Below are 12,076 nucleotides of genomic sequence, written 5' to 3' on the forward strand. Positions count from 1 at the left end.
GAGAAGCAAAAAAGGAAATTCGAGATCGAAAAGGAATTTGAGGTTTATAATGAAATTAAGGACTGTGTTGCAAGTTTTAAAAGTTGTGGGACCTAAATACAAGCTCCTAAAAAGTTCAGTGACTATATTGCAAACATACTAACGGCAGTGTAACGGCGTCAAACGACCGGTTACGTCGGGGACCATATTGCAAACAAACTACATGTTGGAGGATTGTATTGCAAGTTTTAAGTTGGGGGACCTAAATGAAATCTTTAGAAAAGTTCAGTGACCATTACTATACTTTACCCTTACTGTAAACTATCAAAATGAAATTGTATCCTTATTATTGATACTAATGAAAATTTAAATCTTTTATATTTATAAATTATTTGATATTTTTATAAATAATTTTGTGGAAAATTGCAATAAACACAATCAGACAGATACCCAAACAATACAGGGTTGTCGAGTTTTTCCCCTACCGATTTCTCAAGGCATTGTACTGATTAATTCAAAGTGATTCATGTCGAACATCTTATTTTGGTGGGTGAGTCTTCCATTATAGATTTTGGTGGATAATGTCAAGCTACCTATCACGTAAACCAAACCCGTTGGTACATGACTGTCGAATTTAAATTTCTATTGAATGCTTAATTAATTTTTAAATATGATGTGGCAACTTAATTTGAAAATTATATCATTATTTGAGTTTAACAATCATAATATATATTATAACTTTAATGATTAAAATAAAATATTTTAAAATTTTAATGATTACTAGTATAATTTACCTTTATTATTATCTAAAGTTGAAGCCATATATGCTAATAACATTGGTAAACTATGTATTTAATCACTTAACTATTATTTTAGTTCCATTTTAGATACTCAACTATTTTTATTTTAAAACATAATCATTAAATTCATGTTTTAATTTTATTTTAGTCACCCATATTAAAAATTAATAGTATTGTTGAGGTAATATTTTTCTCATTGATGACGTGTCATTATCTAATAGTAACACATCAATATTATTATTATCTTTCAATGATAGATAACCAAAATAAAATTAAAATATAATTTTAATAATAATATTTTAAAAATAATTAAATAATTAAAATAAATTTAAGTGATACTCAAATAACTAAATACACAATTTATCTTAGGCTTAAATATAAAATAAATGTCCAAACTATACCACTTTTCATGAATAGGTGCTTAAATAATTTTTTGAATGATCTCAGTGTCTAACGTTACAAACGTGACCACTTTAGCTGCCCGAGCCTTCAACAATGTTAATTTCCTCCATTAAGTGACATGTGTCGAAATCTGATGATTTTGAAATTAATTTATAAAAAATATTAAAATTAATATTATATTTATTAGAAACCTTAATTTCTCTTTAATTATAAAAAACCCAAAATCCTTGAAATCCCCAAATCCTAACCTGCACCATCGCCCTTTTCGGCCACAACCATCAACGCTGACATAGTCTCTGCCATCCTCCTACTCACACACCACCGTATTTACCGTCAATTAGCCATTAGAATTGCGTAGGATTGCAATTTTCATCCTAGGGTTCGCGGGGTATAAAAGGTTGATGATCGTTATCGATCACTATTTCATAAGGGTTTTGGAAGTCGATGGGGGTGAGGTCAAGTGGAGTTTCATCGACGATAAAAGTCATTGGTCAACGTGAGTTCAGTGGTTGAAATTAAAGTTTTTAAAGTTTCGGGTTATTCCAATTTGTGTGTTTTTAAATGTAATTTTTTAAAATTTTAAAAAATTATCATATTGTGGCACATGTTACTTAACAGAATAAATTAATGTTGTTGATAATCCGAACACCTAAAGTGATAATGTTTGTAACGTTAAGCACTGGAATCATTCAAAAAATAATTTAAACATGTATTCGTAAAACATGTTATAATTTGAACCCTTATTTTATGGCATTTTCACCGAAAAGTCACCCTAATATTAAATATTACCGATTAAACACCCAATCACCAAATATGTATGAACTAACATCCATTTACAAAAAACCCACCTAAGGTGTGTTGGGTACACTACGCCTCCCCTATGACGCATGTGGTGCACATCGCCTTCTCCATGTGTGAGCCCCCCACAAAGGCGCGTTCGACGTGGCACGCCTCCCCCAATCATTCCCGTCCGACTTTCCCGCCACCGTTTCTCGCCCTCTCATCCCCTATATAAACCACCCCTTGGCCTCATAAAAACCACACCCAAAATTATATCTTATTCTCATCTATTAATTTCTAGTTAATAAGGTATATTGTTATTTTTTATATTTAATAAATTTATTACTATTTTATTTCATAATTTTGTATTATTTTATTATTTAATTGTAAACTTATTTAATTTATATTTATTATCTACAGTTAAAAGAAATGGAAGGCGAGATGTTGCGATTAGATGCTGGTCATATTTCGAGTCATTTTGTTGTTACGGTCAGAATACGAAACTATATTCTTTTTACATTTTTGAATATTAGGAAATCAATCATATATTATTTAAATTAATATAACTTATTTATTTGAACTTATTTAAATAATTTTTGAAATATTAGTTTAAATTTTTAATGGTTAGAATTTATTGATTAGGAAATTGATCGAATATTATAAGTTTTTATTCGTAACAGCAATATGAATACACCGAGGTTTATATGGCAGAATTTTCTATGGTTGGATTTGGTTACTTATCAAAAATTGAAGGAGGTTGTAAACTTAAACCCACCATTATTTCTGCACTAATTGAAAAGTGGAGGCCAGAGACACACACACGTTCCATCTGTCATGTGGGGAGTGCATCATTACTTAGAGGATGTTTCAATGTAGTTGGGACTCCCGGTAGATGGAATTGCCATTTATGATTTGGAGGATGATGATTGGGAGAATATGTGCAAAGAGTATCTTGGAACTGTCCCGACGACTTTTAACGGTGGCCGAATAAGATTATGATGGTTGCAAATAAATTTTAAAGAGTTGCGCGAAAATTGTTTCGAGGATGAGGCAAAAGAATTTTCCCGAGCATACATATTACAAATCATTGGATGGATATTGATGCTCGACAAGTCTCAAAACCAGGTCCATTTTATGTGGTTGTGACATCTCATCAATTTTCAAGTAGCCAACACGTTGAGTTGGGGCTTTGCAGTGTTGGCAATCTTATTTAGAGGAATGTGTCAAGCCACGAAATATAGTAAAACTTCTATTGGTGGTTGTCTCATGCTTCTCCAATCGTGGGCATGGTATCACATGTCTTTTTTGTGTCCGATCGTGAATAAGTCATTTGTCTTTCCGTTACTATCAAAGTAATTTCAATGCTAAATTTTAATCATGTTTATTATTATTATTATTGTTATTATTATATATTAAATATTAAATCAGTGGTCATCAAATAGAAAAGATAATCGTAATATCCCACAAAAATTAGAAGATATTCGATTACTCATTGACCAAAAAGCTGGCGTAGAGGTACATTTTTAAATTTTAATTTTTTTAATTTAATTATATTTATATAATTTGATTCTCATTTAAATTTTAATAAGATATATATATATATATATATATATATATATATATATATATATATATTAATTAAATTGTTTGCCCACTTAAACGACAAAATGAGGGCTTACATCCCACCTGACTTGAGTGGGTAACTTGATGTATGGTTGACAACTGTGCCTCTTATTTGTTATGCTACTGTTGAGAGACATCTGACTGGCCATGTGCTTCGTTAGTTTGGTTTCACACAATATATATTCCTAAAGCACTAATAAATCTCGACAATATGCATAACATCGATAGATGGGGCAAAAAAAGGTTAATTGGTTGGTGAAGCATAGAGATTGGTTAGCGATGTGAGAGAACCGACATCAACGCTTGCCCCTCGAGAGTATATGTTAGAAACTGGTATTGTGGTTTTAGATGGCTATATTGAATGCTTCAATGCAAACGAAATATATTCTTACTTTCAGATGGAGCACGAGGGGGTAATTCATCGTCATCGAGAAAAATCTCAACCATCACAACATCATCGTCTCCCACTTGTGGATCAAAAGCACGTGCATCCAGATCGTCCTCAACTATGCCACTGGAACCATTACAATAGTGTCGACACCGGTTTTTGCGCGAGCGGGGAAAAGCGATACCGACTCTGGGGTTTTCTCTTTAAAAATCATTTCGAAATGTGAGGAGTCGCCACCAATCATTTAAGGTGATATTGGAACACTGTAAAAACTAGGTGATTTTAATAAAGCATTTTATTTTAATAAAATACTAAGTTTTAGGGTCTGCGAAAATCTAAAAATCAGGTTCGGGAGTCAGTTACGTGTGGGGGAAGGATTAGAACCCCCACAAGCGCCCAAAAATTGGTACCTAGTTGATTACCCTATATTTGTTTATCGAGACCAATAGCATTCGCCCTCGAGCGTAATTGCGGGAGATCAGCTATTGTGTCTAATAAGCGAACATTGCCTTGTTTTTAGAAAATATGATGTGGTTTTGAAAAGGATGTCGACTTATTTAGGGAATTACCAGTAGTCACCCCCTGAGTACAATCACAGCGTATATACTATTAACTCCTTAGTAAGTGAATAGTTTCTTAAGTTTTAAAAACAATGCAATCAAGCAAAATTTTATTTAATCCTAATTATACTAAAAATAAATTAAGGCTTTTTCTAACTTACGGTAACAAATTATGAAAATTAAAGAACCTAGCGGGTTAAATCTAAAAACGTAGGCTCTAATATTAGTCCTATTTGGTTTTAATTATTGTTGAATCGAATAACCGATTTACGCAAGGGTCAACTCGAATTATCCCCTAAATTAAAACAATAGTTTGAAATCTAGGTTAAAATGGAGGCTTTATTTAACCTATTTAATTATGTTAATATTTAAAGAATAATTGAAGTTCAGGAACTAAAAGTTTCAAAGAACTAAAATACTGACCTCTAAAAGACTTAAAAATCTAAAGACCTAAATTGAACGTTTTTAAAGTTAAAGGACTAACCTAATTATCAAACTAAATTTTTTAGAAAATATTAATCATTAATTAATTTTAATCGAACAATTGATTCGAGTATTCGGGCGTATAATGCAAAAACTCGACTCGAATTGCCCCTAATTAAACTACGATGTCATACTAATTTCTAATTTTATTCGAATATTAATCTAATTTCAAAACACTAAATTTAGAATTAAAACTATGAAACAAAACAATTAAAAATAAACTTAATGTAAATAATTAAAACAAAAGATAATAAAAACATTAAAAATATAAAATAAAATAAACATAAAATAAAGACCTAATTACATAAATATAAAATAATAATGACTAAAATACAAGAAAAATAAAAGTTAGTAATTAAATAAGAAATAAAAAGTAACCAAAATGCAAACATTAATAATAATAGTAGCTAAATCAGAAATTAATAGTGATTAAATTAAAATAAAACAACACCAACATGCATAATCAGAATAAAATAAAAAAGAATAATCATAGTATAAACATGCTGAAGCTGAGGAGTTATGTGTGATTTACCCATTAATATATGTTAACCAACCAAAAAGCCTTAGAATATGGGGGGACCTAATGTTTAATTAGACCAAAAATTATAAAAGTTTAATCATCCCCCTTATTTTGTTTCTGTCGTGAGTTATTGCTTTCCTTCATCTCCTCTTCGCTCATAACCTCCATGGAAGCAGGCTCATCAGCGAACCGGAGCTTCGTCGCCTCGTCCACCCTACATGGGTGTCCATTCTATTCCAACAAGGACCTCCAAGGCATGGACAACCATGAGCAGCCCCTCAACAATGCGAACTGTCGCCATCAACCCTCGTACGAGAGCCAAGCTGAAGATCGACCACCATACGCGGTGGTTCAATGATCCCAACTCAACCCCTACTAACCTATCACTTCCCCGACTACCTTGCTACTCCGATGAACCCAATTGGCAGCCAGGTAAGCTCCCGATGTTTTATTATTTTATTTTAAAACAAAAAAATTACATAAAAAAAGAAAACCAGAGTCTATTTCCTTCATTGTATTACAAGGATTGAACAAATAAACTAAATAAAATTTGGATACCTTAGAATTCTTGGTTCTGCTTTGATTGCTCCAAAAAAAAATCCCCTCCCTATATTATACCGATTTGGGGTTTTTATAATCCATTATATATGTAGAAAATAATGAAAGTAATTGCTTGTGGGAGATGTATTGGAGCAGGGCATGGGAGACCGTATGGGCTGCTCGTGGAGGATGGGCGTTGGCAGCTGGCACAATATGAATTGAGCATGGCAGCAGGTATGGGTATATTAAATGAAATAAATGGTACTCACAAGTAGCAACCATCGACACATGTTTACATCCCTAACCCTCCGGTTCAGATGTCTCCACCGCATGGCTACGTACAGAGCCCGCATGGTTTTATGACACCCCTATCAGATATTATACAACTATGCCTATAGATCCAACATTTACTTCATAGTATGTATCGTATACATCCATGTCTGTTTTTTCACAATTTTTGCAGTTATCAATGAGTGGTGGGATAGTTAGTCATACTCCTCCAAGGTCCTTATTCTATAAAGGTCATGCATCATTATTCATGGTTTATTGAGAAAATGTAGTTGAGAGTGATGATGATGATGACGACGATGATGAGAGTGAAGAGGAAGAGTAACCTCCTAAAATAAACCCTCACAGAAGTAGACAACCACCACCACGCGGAATACATTCAAGGAGACATCGATAAATAATGTTGATGATATTTTCATTCATTGATTTTTAGGTTTCCATCAAATGACATGAATTATGTTTTGACATCTTATTTGGTTTCTTTATCATGTCTTTATATTAAGTAAGTTTTTTATTATGTGTAATATTTACATTAAAGGGCATACTGTAAAATAAATAAGCTCAAATCATATTAATTGGTACTGAAAGAAAATGAAATAACATAATTTGAAACAATAGAAAATAGAAGTACATGAGTAGTAGTCATCGATTACATGATGATAAAAGAGATAGACAATTTTTCCTATTGTGTCCTAGGTTTTTGTAATGCCCACATCTTTTGTGTTTTTTTTACTTCTCTCGAATATCCATATAACAATGAATTCGAGTGGATTTTGGATGACATGGATCCTTTAATAAGTTTGGATCTAGTATAATTGGAAGCCAAGTCTGAACCTCATTTGAGTCTTTTTCATTACCTATGGAGGGAAACTCATATTCATATACCTTGAATACTTCTGAAAGTTGGTATATGGGATCAACATAACGCTTATAGTCTTGATGAGAATGTGAGAAAGCTACTATGACATGGTAGCATGGATACTTCAAAGCTTGAAAAAATCCACAGTCAAACCACATCCCTCGTAGATTAACTCTGAAAGATATATTCAATCCCTTGAAGAGGTCGTGGTAATTATGTGACAGGAAATAATTCCTGCGTGCGAGAAAAACTTATCTCCGATATTTTGTTTAATGCTGCGACTTTTTGCTGTAGATCTGTTACTAATCTTGGGTGATAAACATGACCATTTGGCATCCAAGTAAGAGTTTGACCCTCGATCTTCTCAAAAAGAAGACCTAAATGAAAATACATTGTTTTAACTAAAGCAATTACTGGTAAATGGCGCGCCCCCTTTAAGGTTGAATTGATATCCTCAGCCAAGTTGGTTGTCAAATGTCCATATCGATATCTATCATCGTATGCATTTGTCCATTTTTCTTTATTGATTTCACTAATGTAATTGTATCAATGCTCATTTTTTTCCTAACCATTCTTGAAGCATATTCTCAAACCTTTAAGGTAAGAGTTTATAACAGAAGCCATCATATGTACTAGTTAGTGTGATATAGAAATTGATAAGATGAAAATGATTGAGAAACAAAATTGGAAAAAGTAACATACCCATGCGTATAATTAATTAGCTTTCATCATTCTTCTTGTATTTTTCGTGGTATTTTACAGTAATATGTTGGATAGAAAAATGATGTTGGACGTGTGGGGATTCCACATTGGACCCAAAGAGTCCATTGCAACTTTGATTCCAACTCTTTGGTCTGAAATGACATAAATACATTCCCTCGTGACAACATGTAACCGTAGATTTCTCATAATAAAAGCCCAAGACTCTGTATCTTCTCATTCAACAAAGGAAAAGACAACATGAATAATGTTGCGATTACCATATTGGACTACTGCCAATAATAAAACTTGCTTGTATTTTCCATACAAGAATGTACCATCAATTTGGACTACGATTTTACAGTATTTCACAACATTAAAACATTATAGGTAAGTCTATAAAACATGGTAGAATTGAAATCGATCTCGAATCACTCAATCATTCTTGTAGGAATGGTGAGTTTCGAACTCAATTATTATCCTAGGATTCAATCTTCGTAGTAGGTTAAACCACATGGGTAGTTAGTCGTAAGTTGCATCCCACTAACCGTATAGTTTTATAACGACATTCTGTTTTGCCTTCTATGTTTTTTTTGTAGGATACGGTGTACCCATATTGAGATTGTATTACAGAAATCAACACTGCAATAACTATGTGATAGCTTGTTTTGACCATTGGCATGATGGCTTGGCAAATCACATTGGAGTCCAAGTTTCGATGGTCCTGGTTGATCCCTTGTGCACAACATGTATGAGGACCGTTATATTTTGTTAGTTGCTAGATGTCATTCTTTTCTTTCTCTTTGAAACATGTACCATCTAGTTACAACCGTTATCAAGTTTGACAAAATAACATACATACTTTTCGGTGGTATATCGATCGACTTTGGAGTGAATTGAATTACGAATATTGTAATTCTTGATTTTCATCATTGTTTCATCTTTAGATATGAACTCCATTCCATGATATAAATCACAATCGTTGACTGGTAAATGCCTCTCATAGTCTCCAACATTAGGCATGTCTGAAAATTATGGCCCCGTACATCGCGTCATATTTAGCTTTAGATATGTGTAATGGAGGTTCGTATTGAAACGTATTTATGGGAACTTCATCCGCATCATTATCAGAGTCTATGTTGAATTGTGGTTATTCAGGTTCAATGAATAATCCAGTCTTAGTATCATCCGCTCTTGGCTCACGAAGGGGTTCTTCTAGTGAATATTAGGGTTCCTGTGTGATTATGATATTTAGGTCGAACAATTTCGCAGATGAATGCCCTACTCTGGAACTTGAAGGGATATCGCCAAATGGGTTATGATCTGAGTGTTGTGTCGAATGCATCTCTATATTGAGGTCGAAGAAACTGGAAGATGAATGTCTCTTCTGGAACTGGAAGGCATATCCATATTAAGGTCAAAGAAGATGGCAGATGGATGTCTCCCCCTGGAACTTGATGGAATTGGTACTAGGAGATAGATTTCTATTGATGATATTAAATCATTACAAATTGTTTGAGTTGGACTGTTAACTTGATGAACTGATTGAAGGAACCCATAGTGGGAGAATAATGATATATCACCAACTACATAAACGTAAACAAATGTGGCGTACATTTATATTATAGATTCTAAATTTTGATTGGAAGTATCAACCATCATAGTAACTTCTTGATCGGTGGAGAGGTCGAATGTTGTATATGTTAAAGGAAAAATTTCAGTCGAAAATCTGTACTGAAGTTTAGACAGTCTTCTAGTATTTCCAACACGAGCCTTCCTTGAGATTTTTGTTATTAATTCCTCAATAGTGATATTTCTTTTGAAGGTAATGAGGGTATAATGGTCTGATCGGAAAACAACCCCATATTCGTCTTCCCAAGTTTATCCATCATAATGAACAACAACTTAAATATGAGTCATTTTGAGAATTTGAGAGTTTTAAAGTTTGAGAGTTTTATAGTTTCATAGTTAGAGAGTTTGAGAATTTAAGAGTTTAAGAGATTGAGAGTCAGAGAATTATTTTCCTCAATTATGTTTCATGGGATGAGACACTATGACATGGTAGAGACTCTGAAAAAAGGGAAAACACTTCTCTTTGAATGAGTCTGTAACATCCCAAAAGCTGAGCTAGTGACTAAAGTGTAAGTTTTGAAAATTTGAGGTCAATTTCGAAAATGTTTTAATAAGTTCAAGGATTTATTGGAATATTTTGTGAAGGATTATTAAGTAAATATTGAATGAAGTAAAGGAAAATTGGTCTTTTCAATGGAATGATTTTTATCTTCCCTTTATAAGGGATTTAAACACGTGGATTAAGTGTAAAGGAAAAAGAAAAGTATGGAAACCAGCGTTATCTTCTTCCTCATTGCCGTGAGCTCCATTTTAAAGGTAAGTTCTTGGTAAGCTGGTTATTTCGTGAGGTTTAAGTTTGGTTTTGATTCTTGGAATGTTAAGAAAGCTTAAGGAAATATTAAGGTGGTTTAAAACTCAAAGATGAATAAGTTATAAGAGATTGAATATAAGAGGTTTCAAAGTGAAATTTTTGAAAGAGAGGTTGTAAATGAATTTTGAGGTTAAATTTGACTTGTCATCAGTTATAATAAGAAATTTAAAGTGTTAGAAATGAATTTGGAACATGTTGATAAATTGGTATGATTATTAAATTCAAGTGTACTAGTTAGATATGGGATGATAAGATGAGTTAAAGTGAGATAAATTGATTTGAATAAGTGTGCTTGAGTTTAAAGGCTTAAAAGAAGAGTAAAATAAGGAAGTTAGCTGAATATGGTTGATTTTCGGGTTAAAATAAATAAGTTCTGGGAATGGGGTATCGGTATTGTTCATCCAGGACCGATACTTCAAAGCAAAATGAGTAGAATTTGAGCTTGAGGTATCTATATTATTCCTAAGATAAAATCAGATGAAATCTTTAAGAAGTATCGATACCTAAGAAGTAATATCGGTACTAGTTAAGGAAGGTATTGATACTGACAAGAGGGTATTGATACCAAGGATTTAGTATCGATACCATTAGAAAGTTATAATTCTAGAATGAAAAAAAAGTATTGGTACCGAGGAGGAATCGATAACATAAGAGTGTAGTATAGGTAATATAGTGAGAGTACCGATATAAGCAATTCGAACTCCAATATTGGTACCGAGGAGGAATCGATAACATAAGAGTGTAATATCGGTAACATAAGTTATATTGTTTGGTTATAAGCAATTCGAACTCCAATATTCATATAAGTCGTATATTTGTGTAGATATCGATCAAAGACAAGTTCAAGACGATTCGAAGCTATAAGAGTGCACAAGAGTCATAAGTGTTTGAATTGACTAGTGAGGCCAAGGTGAGTGCATAATAGTTGTTGTATGATGTTTTATGGAAATAAGAATTGCGATGAGTCTATTTCCTATATTAGAATAAGTAAATCCATGAATATAAAGATATGTTTTATATGATTATTATGTGTGCCTGAGTACTTGAAAATGAGTATATGTGTTATATGTTATTGTATATGTTACATGATCCATGTGAATACATGTTGGTGTGATAAATCATGTGTATTGATATAAATTATATATGTGATAACATGAGGATATAATATAAGCTATGTGCCAAGGAATTATGTGACTATATATGCTATATGATATATATGATCATAAGAGAACAAAATATAAGTTATATGATACAAGCTATGTAATTACATGTTATGTGAGATGAACATATGTGATATGATATATATGATAATGAGCTATGAGATTATACGAGAATATTACATGATCTACGTGATAATAAGTTATGAGATTACATGTGAAATGATATAAGTTATGTGATGATTTGTGTGATTATGTGAATATGTGATAAATATAAATGATAATGCTCATGTTATGTGATATGAGAGCTAGGGGTATAGTTGGCATGCCAAGAGTCGAGGGTTCTACGTGGTCCTTCGAGGCATATATGTGATCATTTGGAACATATATACGGTCCTTCGGGATATATATTTGGTCCTTTGGAACATATATGTGGTCCTTAGGGACAAATCTATGTGGTCTTTCGAGACATATATGTGGTCCTTCGGGACATTTCTATACGGTTATTCGGAACATTTTATATGGCACTCAGTGAAAATTATACGAGCTGTGGTG

Source organism: Hibiscus syriacus, unplaced genomic scaffold, assembly GCF_006381635.1.
Source record: "Hibiscus syriacus cultivar Baekdansim isolate YM2019G1 unplaced genomic scaffold, ASM638163v2 tig00110503_pilon, whole genome shotgun sequence".
Classification (NCBI taxonomy): domain Eukaryota; kingdom Viridiplantae; phylum Streptophyta; class Magnoliopsida; order Malvales; family Malvaceae; genus Hibiscus; species Hibiscus syriacus.